General features: G+C 46.6%; 1 protein-coding gene across 1 annotated transcript in view; it reads left to right on the top strand.

Moving 5' to 3' along the window:
* The first annotated feature begins 4,086 nt into the window (after nt 1-4,086).
* Nucleotides 4,087-13,279, top strand: part of LOC8051635 (TBC1 domain family member 10B) — a 34,918-nt gene continuing 25,725 nt past the window's right edge. The window contains exon 1 of the mRNA XM_040217404.3: nt 4,087-4,310. The gene's annotated coding sequence lies outside the window, so the exon portion shown is untranslated. The remainder of the gene's footprint in view (nt 4,311-13,279) is intronic.

Consider the following 13,279-nt stretch of genomic DNA (forward strand, 5'->3'; position numbering starts at 1 on the left):
ACCAACAAGACTGCCAGCGCGACCACATGTCTAGGAATCGGGGTGCGACACCGGTCTCATTGGAGTGCACATGTGCGTCAGAAGAGCTTGGAGCTCTGCTCAGCCTCGTCTTGCAAGCACCAAGGAGGCTGCGAGTTTTGCGTCCCTTCAGTGTGCTGCTGGACGACCGACGTGAGCCGCCTCTTGTATGTACCGAGCGAGGCCGGGGCTACAGCGGCTCGGCAACTCGCTGGACCTGCGGGAGTTACGTGAGCAAAGGCGACACGACCTGTGAAAGGGTGCACAAGAGCATCCCGAAGCTTCCGCCCAGAGAGAGTGCGATGCTGTCTTCAAGGAAGTGACTAGCTGGGGAACTACTTGTGCAACAAGGATGGAATTCTGCTTTCTGGCCCTCCTCGACGGCCCCCAAGGACCAACAAGACTGCCAGTGCGACCACATGTGTAGGAATCGGGGTGCGACACCGGTCTCATCGGAGTGCACATGTGCGTCAGAAGAGCTTGGAGCTCTGCTCAGCCTCGTCTTGCGTGCACCAAGGAGGCTGCGAGCTTTGCGTCCCTTCAGTGTGCTGCTGGACGACCGACGTGAGCCGCCTCTTGTATGTACCGAGCGACGCCGGGGCTACAGCGGCTCGGCAACTCGCTGGACCTGCGGGAGTTACGTGAGCAAAGGCGACACGACCTGTGAAAGGGTGCACAAGAGCATCCCGAAGCTTCCGCCCAGAGAGAGTGCGACGCTGTCTTCAAGGAAGTGACTAGCTGGGGAACTACCTGCGCAACAAGGATGGAATTCTGCTTTCTGGCCCTCCTCGACGGCCCCCAAGGACCAACAAGACTGCCAGTGCGACCACATCTCTAGGAATCGGGGTGCGACACCGGTCTCATTGGAGTGCACATGTGCGTCAGAAGAGCTTGGAGCTCTGCTCAGCCTCGTCTTGCAAGCACCAAGGAGGCTGCGAGTTTTGCGTCCCTTCAGTGTGCTGCTGGACGACCGACGTGAGCCGCCTCTTGTATGTACCGAGCGACGCCGGGGCTACAGCGGCTCGGCAACTCGCTGGACCTGCGGGAGTTACGTGAGCAAAGGCGACACGACCTGTGAAAGGGTGCACAAGAGCATCCCGAAGCTTCCGCCCAGAGAGAGTGCGACGCTGTCTTCAAGGAAGTGACTAGCTGGGGAACTACCTGCGCAACAAGGATGGAATTCTGCTTTCTGGCCCTCCTCGACGGCCCCCAAGGACCAACAAGACTGCCAGTGCGACCACATGTCTAGGAATCGGGGTGCGACACCGGTCTCATTGGAGTGCACATGTGCGTCAGAAGAGCTTGGAGCTCTGCTCAGCCTCGTCTTGCGTGCACCAAGGAGGCTGCGAGCTTTGCGTCCCTCCAGTGTGCTGCTGGACGACCGACGTGAGCCGCCTCTTGTATGTACCGAGCGACGCCGGGGCTGCAGTGGCTCGGCAACTCGCTGGACCTGCGGGAGTTACGTGAGCAAAAGCGACACGACCTGCAAATGGGTGCACAAGAGCATCCTGAAGCTTGCTTCCAGAGAGAGTGCGACGCTGTCTTCAAGGAAGTGACTAGCCGGGGAGCTACCTGCGCAACAAGGATGGAATTCTGCTTTCTGGCACTCCTCGACGGCCCCCAAGGACCAACAAGACTGCACGCGCGACCACATGTCTAGGAATCGGGGTGCGACACCGGTCTCATTGGAGTGCACATGTGTGTCAGAAGAGCTTGGAGCTCTGCTCAGCCTCGTCTTGCGTGCACCAAGGAGGCTGCGAGCTTTGCGTCCCTTCAGTGTGCTGCTGGACGACCGACGTGAGCCGCCTCTTGTATGTACCGAGCGACGCCGGGGCTACAGCGGCTCGGCAACTCGCTGGACCAGCGGGAGTTACGTGAGCAAAGGCGACACGACCTGTGAAAGGGTGCACAAGAGCATCCCGAAGCTTCCGCCCAGAGAGAGTGCGACGCCGTCTTCAAGGAAGTGACTAGCTGGGGAACTACCTGCGCAACAAGGATGGAATTCTGCTTTCTGGCCCTCCTCGACGGCCCCCAAGGACCAACAAGACTGCCAGTGCGACCACATCTCTAGGAATCGGGGTGCGACACCGGTCTCATTGGAGTGCACATGTGCGTCAGAAGAGCTTGGAGCTCTGCTCAGCCTCGTCTTGCAAGCACCAAGGAGGCTGCGAGTTTTGCGTCCCTTCAGTGTGCTGCTGGACGACCGACGTGAGCCGCCTCTTGTATGTACCGAGCAACGCCGGGGCTGCAGTGGCTCGGCAACTCGCTGGACCTGCGGGAGTTACGTGAGGAAAGGCGACACGACCTGCGAATGGGTGCACAAGGGCGGAGGGGTCCCGCAAAGCTTGCTTTATGAAAGAGTGAAACATAGTCTTCAAGCGCATGCCTAGCTTTGGAACTACCTGCGCAACGGGAATGGAATTCTGCTGTCTGAGTATAATAAAGTGACTTGCGCACTGAACGTGACCCTATTCACTACTATTATCAGGCGCTGTGTCTAAAGATACCTTTAGACACAGCGCCTATTATCAGGCGCTGTGGTACCTTTGATGCAAAATCTAAAGATACGTCAGACGTACCCAGGACGCGGAGTCTGTGTGGGGTGTCCTAGCGTGAGCAGTCGGACTGCGGCCGGACGCTCCCGCTGGTGTATTTACAGCAGTCCGAAAGCGTTCCACGCTTGCGTCTTATCGACCTTGCATAAGTGGCTGGCAGCCGCTTGGCCTGGCTGCCGTGATACACGGGCGTGTGCCTGTCGTGTGTAAAAGCGCGTGGAGTGCCAAGAAAATCAAACATTGTGTCTAACAAACTACTGATTTCAAATTCCCCGACTTTTCCAAGTTTTTCCCTGACTATTTTGATCAAATTCCTCAAGTTTTTGAGCCGAAGGATGACATTTCGGCAATGTCATTCAGCATGGCCGTGCCGACGAGCAACCGCCATGCCGCTTTCACTAGTCGTCTTCCTTTATTTAGCCCACTTTTTGAATGATTCCCTGACTTTCCCGGATGATCCGAAATTCCCTGAGAGTTCAAGGCTTTCCAGGTTGGCAGACACCTTTTGGAAGTTCGGCACGCGTTTGCGGGGTTTAGTGATCGGGAAGCTGCTCGGAAACAACATAACTATAAGAGAAGCTGGTACAGTACTGCTTACACGACTGTCGCCCCTTCACAGAATGCACACGGCTGGCGGCCGGGAGTTGCCGTCCGCCCGGAGTGACCGCCGTCGGTCTTTTTCACGTCACTACGGATCACATAGTGACGTGGTCCGTAGTTAGCTCAGCACCGAGCAGTTCGGAGATTCCAACACTTCTCTCGCTGCTTCAAATGCGAATCTTGACCGTCGAGCTAAGAAAATTGCCCGGGCACGTCCGCCGTACCGTTAGAACTCCGCGTTCTAATTACGTCTTACATACCTTTAGACTCCGCGTTCCGGATGGGTTCGACGTATCCTTCGACACAGCGATTATCGAGGAGCTCCTGTGGTTAACGATTGCGGATGTTTTAATTACACTCGAACGACCGAGCGATGTCCGAGGTAGTGATCCGAGCCCGTACGAGAAGCACGGGACCGAATCTGGCTTACTCTGAATTAAATAAAAAAGAAAAGCCTCGTTCCCTCGTACTTCACGTTATTCCTACGCGGGAGAGCACACAAACCCCTGAAAAACGGAATTCCGCACACGAAATCCACACACTCCGATCAACGTCCACAACGCTTCCGACACGCACTGGGCGCTGCCATCTTAACGTTGACGCCAGAGATTTGGTCTGGTTACGTCATAGGTTTGGCCTGGTCACGTGTCTAGTGGTCAAAATTGTACAACATGGCGGCGGCCAATCGGGGGTCACTTTTGCCTGATGAACGGTATACTAGTTTATCACTCTAAGGCCCTCTACCTCGTTGGTGCTTTGGTTTGTTACATCGTAGTAAAAATAAACAATTAAAATTCTTGATGGTAAATCTTATACTTAATAGGTACATAGTATGCACAGTAACAATAAATATTGCTTTACCTAAATTATTTTAGTTTTACAATTTAAAAACTCTTTCTGTTCTGAATTCATTATCGGCATCGGCACTCACGTCATTTTGCGTGTTTTGTTGTTAGCTTGGTTATGGCGTTTTATTTCTTTGTCGCTTTCTTTTTTCTTTTTGCGTGTGTGCCGTGCAGCAATTCATCCGTATTCATTTGCCCATCCGCAGGAGTTCGCGGAAGTGGCCCGATGGATTAAGTGCATTACCGTGGAATTGACTACGCACAATGCTTGAGAAGTGACGTGCAAAGCCATGTAAGTTCCTTCCAACGCCACTGCCTTCAGGGAGATCTAACGTTATGTTGACAACTTCCAAGCGACGCACTGGTCCGTGCATGCAGCCGTTTTCGCGACGGCGTGCGTGCGATCGACACCGCAGGCCCCATCCAACGGAAGCCTGAATGCCCCGTACTAAATATTGGAAATTGGCACGCGTTAAACACCGACTGCATCTTGTACGCGCATCTGACATCGAGCTTTCGACGTTGTCTCGGCTGTCATCTTTCCCCGCGTACGGGTAAAGCGATCGCCAGCGCGTCTCTCTTCGCCCAGGTTGGGACCGCATCGAGCGTTATTTAAACCCGATTAGTCGTTGGACATAACGTTGTCATAGGCTTACTTATGATATCCGAGTCCCGTGCCTGATAAATGCGCTAAGTCTGTGTTTCGGTGGGGTGTTGTTGTCGTTGGGTGGGGGCGTACTGTACTACGGCTGGGCGGTGTGAGTGAAAAGAAGCGAACAAATCCGTGCGCCGTGCTGCCAAGGCAACGTATGGGAGAGATATCCGATATGAGTGGCCGTGTCGCGCTTCCCTTTAAAGGACACATGCAAAGGAAAAAAACATTTTTTTTAAACGGCTTAGATGGAAAAAGGACGCCATAAAACGATTTTACAACGAAGAAAAAAATTTTTTAGAGCTATATTTACGGCGCAAAACGAATTTGTAGTTGGCGCCCGCGGGCACCGCGGAAAAGTGGTCTGTATTTATCACGTGACTGGTCTTTATGTATCACGTGGTGCTTGCGTTCTTTCGGAAGCTTCCTATGGCCTCTAACAGTAACTTATTTATCTTTGTTTGAAGTAAAACAAAAAACTAAGATGAATAAGTAACTTTTAGAGCCCAAAGGAAACTCCTGAAAAAGCGCAAGCAGACGTGATAGACCTGTGCGCCGGTCAGACGACGGCGGCGGCGCCCCGAAGCAGACGAACTTGTGCGGCGGCGGCGACGGCGGCTTGGAGAAACGCGTTGAAGCGGCGTTCGCACAACGCTCAGCGTGCGGCGGCGACGCAGCGCGGCGGCGCGCGGGCCTACCACGTGACCAGCGGCGGCTCCCGCGAGCGCCAACTACAAATTCGTATAGCGCCGTAAATATAGCTCTAAAAATTTTTTTTCTTCGTTGTAAAATCGTTTTATGACATCCTTTTTCCATCTAAGCTGTCTAAAAAAAAATTTTTTTTCCTTTGCATGTGTCCTTTAATCTGGCGTGTTTACGGAGTGGCCCCTGCCGCTGCGCCCGTTCTTTGCGAGAAGATGCTGCCATGCCGACCGCTGCTCCGTTTTGCCCTCAACTGGGGCTTTTTTTTTTTTTTCTCGTAAAAAAGTAAATAAATTACAACAACAAGGAAAAAAAAAAACTTATCTTCCAAGTCTGTTTCTTTTGTGTGGTAGAGGAACTGCCAGGTGCTTATCAGAGCGTTGAAACAAGTTTCTTGGTTGTTTATTTTGAGCTGTGTGGGCAATTTTTTGTGGGCGTAAAACAAAACAACAAACTGCCTAAACTTGTTTAGAAGATTCGCGTGGGGCTCTATGTTTCCCAAAACGTGCTCTTCTTTTATTTTTTTTTTTTTTGTATGTCTTTTGTTTGCTTTTGGTTGAGGACTAAGAAGTCGTTCAAGCATTTTGTGCGCGCGTGCTTGTGTGGGTGTGCTTTTCGGAGGGCAGTTCCGTCTTGGTCGCGAGTTTGACCGCTTCCTCCACCGTAAACGTGACCGGCTTGTTAAGGGGCAGAGCACCTTCTTTCATGAGTCGAGCCGCTGGCGGCTGCTTTGCAAATCGTGTTGGGTTTCTCCTTTCACGATCCTCCGTTTGCTTTGTTTGTACGAATCTAAGTTCAATTAGTGGGGCAGTCACCGGAAGAGCGGCAGTACTTTAGGGTTTTAAGGCTAGCTTTTTAGATCATCAGCAACTCCTGTTTTGCAGATGTAACATATGTCTACTTATGAGCAGGGTGCCTGAGCAGAACGTTTTCAACTTCGCCTTAAAGGAGAATGCCAGCACATGTCGCGTAGTTTCTCACAAAGAGATAGTTTATTGATCAGTCCGAAGTGTCGAGTCCCCTAACTCAATCATGTTTCATTATTACGGACACCCCCCTTCCCCAAAAAATATTTCATTGTGTGCGTCTTCCATAATGACGAAACAAAGATGCATACATTGACCCAGTTCATCCCCGAAAGTTTTGTATTGTATTGTATTTTATTTTATTGCACTTTTCTTACACAGCCTATAAAACAACTCAACCCTCCGACGTCAGTCCACTGTGGTGGCGCTGCTGTTGGCACTGCGCACGCGCAGACACTTTATGTGGTACAATATTGATTCCTGTGCACGTGCAGGGTTCACATTCCATCTGGGAAAACACTGATGTGTTTGTAAACAGCGTTTTAGTGTACATAGTGGGGCATCCATATTAATGAGGTATGTGCTACGACCGAGTCCCACTAGAACGACAAACAGAAACCAACATCGACAAGACTCAAATTGTGCAGCGTGCATGTGAAGGACCTTTGTCAGGTTTGCAATCACTTGTGCTTACCTCATGTGCGCCGAGAGATTGCAAGACCGCCAAAGGTAGCATTGTGTGCATACCGCATGTGAATGGAGCCTTGTTGGTGTCGGTTGCTTCTGTTTTTCGCTCTAGTGGGACTCGGTCATTAGTGAGACATGACTGTGTTTGTTGAGACACGTGTCGCATACGCTAAACAGAGGCACCATTTTATTATTCACTCATTCTTTCGTGGCCACATGTGAGCGGTGCTTTTGCGTCTTGGCCATTTGACATGGTCGTGATCATTAAAGGGGCACTGCCAGGACATTTTTACTGGTTTTTAATTTGCACCGAACCTGAGCACAACGAACGTAGTAACTTGATGAAACTTTTCTTTTCTCAAATTTCGCTTTATTTTAAAAGTTATGGGCAAATTAAAATTACAAAAACAAGCAAAAATTAACCTCCTTCAGGACATCCTTGGTTGCTTGAGTGGCCGTGAACTAGAGGAGGGGTAGTGAGCTCAGCAAGCATTCACGGCTGCCGCACTTCGTGTTGATGGCTCGAGAGGGCGTCACTAAAGCATGTTTTGGATAGGCTGTATGAAGCGGGCAGCCAGGGCGGCTCGCATTACATTTGCTGCGCAATTAAACACTAATTCGGCATGAAACTTCATTGGCCAGAAATGACAGCAAATACGGGGTAAATATCAGTTCAGAACGGGAGCCACTTCGCGCTGCCATACCGCCAAACTGCAAGCCAAAGGTGCTCGCCGAAGGCCTTTGGAACGCTCGGAGCCGGTCGGATCCTTGAGCCCGTATACACCGCAGCGCCGCCGCATACATCCGGGACCTTTCTATTCTCGCCACTCACCGATGCCTGATCCCAGTACCCCTTTCTATTATGCGCCACCTTTTCCACCACTTGGTGTTGGGTATGTCGACGGGTCATTTCTTGTTTCCGTACTTTTTAAACTGCATTTGTTTCTTTTTTGATCTAAAATACTGAACAAAAACTACTTTCATAAATAATTGAAACGGTTTGCACCACTTATATTTTGTATTTCGACTAAAAAGAAGCTTTTAGCGGCTCTGACCAATAGTAAGCCCAGGACCAAAGACCTCACATACTGCGCGCTTTTGGCACCGCGGGTCGCCCCCGTAGGTGGAGGAGATTTCTGCGTCGTCCGGTTGAAATATGATGCACTGATATTTTATTACTACTCCCTCCGTGCCCGCTGGCTTGCTTGAACCCCAAGAGACGTGGAAACCGCAAAAAAGGTAGATGCTTAAATATGATTGCAGGGCCCCTTTAAAGGGATACTACGATGAAATTTCGGCACTTATTTTTTGGTCTATATGTGTTCAAAGGAGCAGTATCACATCGAGCACACCAATATCTTGTTAAAAAAGTCACGAAAAGGAATTTTAAAACGAATTAAACGGTTAGCAAAGAGCACCTGGTGGTTGTCGCAAACGCCTCGTTTGTAATGCCCATCTAGGAACCTTGAGAGGTAGTGGTGGTAACTGTCTCAACTCCGGCCATGGTGAGAGAAGAGAGGAAGGAGAAACTCCCCCCTTCCCAGGAATCTCTTTTGTGTGTCTCAGAAGTCGCTATTGTCCTTCTACAAGATTATAGAATATTAATCCGTCACTCAAAATTCATACAAAAGCAGCCTTAGGTTGCTGGAACAACTAGGCCACCCTCTCGACGTCAGCCTTGCCATAGGTTTCCTCGTCTTGAGACAAACTATGTCACGATTGCGTTGGATGTCACGTGTCCTCCACTAACTGTTCTCCAACCGCTTGCCAGAGTGGGCCGTTTATAACGAAAAATGCAGCCATTAGGCTCAAAATACAAATGTGTGATTGTCATTTACAGATATTGTGGATCATATTCAACCTATTTTTCAACACGACGGGTATATTTCAAATTTCGTTGAAGAATCCCTTTAAGTCTGAGACAAATATACCTGGTTTCATCATTTTACTGTTCACCAGATGAGAAGAAATATTATTTTTCTGGTTGAATATATTTTTCATTCAACAGTATCTTCCAGAAAGAAGAAACTGCAATGTGCCATGTTTTGTCTTTGTTTTATTTTGTGGGTGATTCTATAGTTTACCAATTATGTGGGGCAGTCCTATGCGTGGTACTCCTTTTTATGACAAATATTACGCTGATGTACAAAGAGCACTGCGACCTGATCGGGAAAAGAATTGTATCCTTGCCCCTGCTCAATGTAAAAGAATGTGGAAACATGTTCATAAATAGCTGGAAAACCACTGAGAGAGACTTTAAAGGCTTTTGAAAGGCTGATTGCTCTCATAAGCGGGTACCAGCTCTTGTTACGAATAAGGTAAAACAGAAAATAATGCCTGTGGCTTTTATTGTACGAACAATCTCATTGCTCATCCACACTAGTATATTATTGCCAGCTTGTTCAAAGACTTGTCCCATTTTGTGTTCAGAAATTTTAATAGGTTGCACTGTCCCACTTGTGCTAAGTGGGCTGATCACACAGCCAATCTGTCCAGTTGATACTAAGCTAAAAAGTAGAAAAACAAACACAATAGGCTACACAACATGGGACATGTGGGTAGCCTTATGTCCATGTTTTTTACATGGTACATACCCATCTCATTGCTGTCCAGTTGATAGTTTTAAGAATTCCCATAATTCTTGTACTAGCATGCAAGAAGTAAGAAACGGTGCTGTGTGATATTTTGAAGAAAAAAAATAACTGCAAAGATGCCTTAGCCTATTCATATATTCCATTGCTAGTGAGGGGTTGAAGATTGTTGTCTGCCTCTTCAAAGAAAATATGCTTCTCGCAAACATAAGTGCTTTTAATTTGTGTGTCTTTATGATTGGCTTATTTAAATTGCTCGCATCTTGGCAATGTTCAATAAGAAATTGCAATGATCACACAATAGATAATACCTCCTATTTTATTATGTTGGCTTAAGATGCAACAGGCAGAGGTTCATACTATGGCAGTAGAGTTTAAACCTTTTCGCCAATATTCAAAAAATTTTGTTGTCATGCGACACACGGCAGCACAGTGGCACTCTAACAATTGGGTGTCTGGCATTTACGTGCATATTAACGAACATGATGTAGGTGTATCAGCGCCTAACAACAAGGACTAAGAAGAGGAACACACAACACAGGACGAGCGCTGACTTGCAACTAAATGTTTAAAAGGGAAAATAGGAAAACATAAAAGGAACACTCAACCACGCATGCGCCACCCATGCGCCACCGAAACTGTCTCGTCACAATGGGGCCTCTGCTATCAATGCATCACTTGCCCCCCATTCATAAGAAGAGAAAAAAGGCTTTCTTTTTTTTTGTAATAATGCCACCGATGGCTTACTGACACATTGTGCTTCATAATTTACAATGTGAAAGGCCTCAATCATTTCTCTCGGTGCCTTCCTAACCTAGTGGCCTCATCGAAAGATGGCTTGCACTTGCAAATCCCACAGTGCACCGTTAGATGCTTGCCGACCGTGGCTCTCAGGGAATAGTTGTGCTCCCTGGCCATGTCATTTAAGCATCTACCGTTTTGTTCAATATAGACCACGCCACAAGAGAGGTGTATTCTTTAGTATTTGCGAGTCAGCACTCGTCCTGTGTTGTGTGTTCCTTTTCTTAGTCCTCATTGTTATGCGCTCTTACACCTATGATGTGTTTAACTTCGACCAACTAGCAGAGCTCTCTACTTCGTTGCATATGAAAAAAGGTGTATAATTAAGTCTTTTATCGGCACGGAACGGAGTCACTTGTTCATCGCTGGCAAAAATGCATAGCCAACAATGGGGTGTGTGTAAAAAAAAATAGGGTGCTGTAGCTGTCAATTTGCACATAAGCTGTCAATGATCACTATGAAGAGGTGTGGCCACATTGTTTGTATCTGTTATAGTTTCCAGAGAAATAAATGTGAGGCACTACTTTCGAAGCAACCCTTGTACATCTCACAGCACCAACGTGGTGGAACCACGCTGCTGTCCTCATTGGGATTGTTTACGCAGCAGAAGGGATTGCGTGCATTCTGCAACAACCAGCTATCACGCCTGACTGAGTATCCATTGCAGTAACCGTGTAGTGGGTCAAACGGGTGGGTGCATGTCTTTTGCAACACGACAGATTCTGGGATTGCTCAACATTTGATTTGGGCACAAGCAGTGAAGTGCAGCAAAGGCTGCAAGGAAGTGTATGGCATATTTATCTAGGGGACTTTGTTTATATTTTGTTTGTTACACTTGTGAGAAAGATGTAAGGCTGTTTCTTTATGTCATTCACTTGTTTTGGCAAAGTCGGTGTATTTTGCCCACTTTCACGAGAGCTTGTTGGATTTATGTTATTTGCTCTAAAGACCCGCTGTAGTCTGTTGCATAGATGGAGAAGATGACTCTCTAACTTGACAGCAGCAAGGCGGTTAAAATACCGAAGAAACAGGGCACACTCGTAAGTCCATAATTTACAGGCTAAATTTAAACACAAAGGAAAGACTGAAAAGAGGAGGATGGATAGGATACTGCTCTTCACAGTTGTCTTCTATTTATGTGTTAAGTTAATGATATAAGCAGACTCCCCACCTTGTAAGCTGACAGAGTAAGCTCAGCATTTGTAGAATAGGTGAGAAGTAATTATTGATGGCAAATAATCATCATTGGTTGTGTGAAAAAAGTTTTTAGATTTAGATGTAAGTGAAATTTTGAGCATCTGTTCTGTTTTAGACTTTGTAAAATTCAGTGCATAATAATTTGCAAAGTTCTAATTTGAGTTTACAAAGAGTACATGCATGCCTAGCTGTGTGAACTGGGTTTGAAGAAATAGGCTGAGGGCAGAGTGTTTTATGCAGTTACTGGCTGCTGAATATTGTATTTATTCTCTGATGTGTCAGATGTTCAGTCTGTTTTATGTCGCTACTAATAACGACTGACACTTTACATCCTCGGTAGTTCCACCTTTTCAAATTTATTAAACAAAAGTGATCCTTCTTCGCAGTAATGTTGCTGCTGTGCCATGAGTCGTGGCATCTCCCCGTGTTATAAGTTATAGAATCCCTTGGCTTTAAGGTGCCCTTGTGCATGACCCAGAAATTCTTGGAGCATGTCCGGCTCCTGCTTTAGAGATGTGACTGCCGTGCATGTTTTCATAACAGTAATATTGTGTAAGGCTGCCGCCAGCTTTGGGAGCATTGCATGCAGTTGTTGCACAAGGACTTCAAAAGTCAAAACAGCTGCGTCCTTGGAGGTCATTCAACCTTCTTTTAAAGCAAGATTGCTGAAGCCTCTGTTCAATATCCTCTTGGCATCTAAGCAATTTAATAATTTTGTTTAATTTATAGATGTCTCAAAAAAGATTGCATTTAAGAGATAGCATTTTGGTATTTTTTTTGCATGATTTTAGCATTTGGAAGTTCTCTTTTCTTTTAGCATCTTGTGCACAGCAGGTCTGTACTCGCTTATAGTGAGAAGTTTTTATTGGCTGATAGTGTTGCCTCAAAATTTTCAAACTCGTTTATATATTTGATACCTACAATTGCCCAGCGGGCAGTAGAGTAGAGGAGACATAAGAAAATAAACATAAACAAATGCACAGAACAGCAGATATAAGAAAAATCAGAAGACAAGATACACAACAATAACATGAATTCATCACTACAATAATAATGTTAATTCATAACAACAACGATTATGTCATTTCGTCACAGAAACAACATCGTGAATTCACTATAACAACAGCATTAGTTCATTAAAAAGAAAATGAGCGAACAGTGAAAAGCTCTACCAATCTTTTGGCTTGCACATTCCAAATATGTATCGCACCCAATTCTGTACCTAATTTGTTTGCTAGTGCAGTGTTCATGCAGCTTTTAGATAATTGCAATTCGGTAGTGGACCCTTGATTGAGTCGCTCTAGTCGGAGTAAAGCCAGCCGCATGCTTTTTTTCTTTTTGTCAAACCTTTTAGAAAGTCTGAAAATAGCAGCTGGCATTTGCTTGGCAGGCTTCTGCTTATGCCCTCCATTGGATGTATTTTCGAATGCCATCTTAAATCCTCTGCTACCTTCCTTTTTGCTTTTGGTTACCTGAGACTCAATTATTAACAAATTAATATACAAGATAGAATCACTACAATATCAGAGTGCTAGATTTATTTTAAATAATTGTCATCCATATCGAAGTGTTTTTTCTGGGGGATGTGTCACTTAGGTTTTGTTAAGGTAATTGTCAAGTAACACTGATGTGTTACAATTTTCCGTGCTGGCAAAAGATGCAGATGCCCTGTGCATTATTTCTCTTTCGGGGATTCATTGAAAATGAGCTCCAGCATTACAAAATCGTAGCAAAACTTAGAATGTCAATTCAAACTTTGCAATCAGTATTGCTGAGAAGTAATTAGGCTGCAGTTCCTTTCAGTGATAAGTAAAAAGATATAAAT

This window comes from Ixodes scapularis, unplaced genomic scaffold (genome assembly GCF_016920785.2).
Source record: "Ixodes scapularis isolate PalLabHiFi unplaced genomic scaffold, ASM1692078v2 PGA_scaffold1__304_contigs__length_218370807, whole genome shotgun sequence".
NCBI classification, from domain to species: Eukaryota; Metazoa; Arthropoda; class Arachnida; order Ixodida; family Ixodidae; genus Ixodes; species Ixodes scapularis.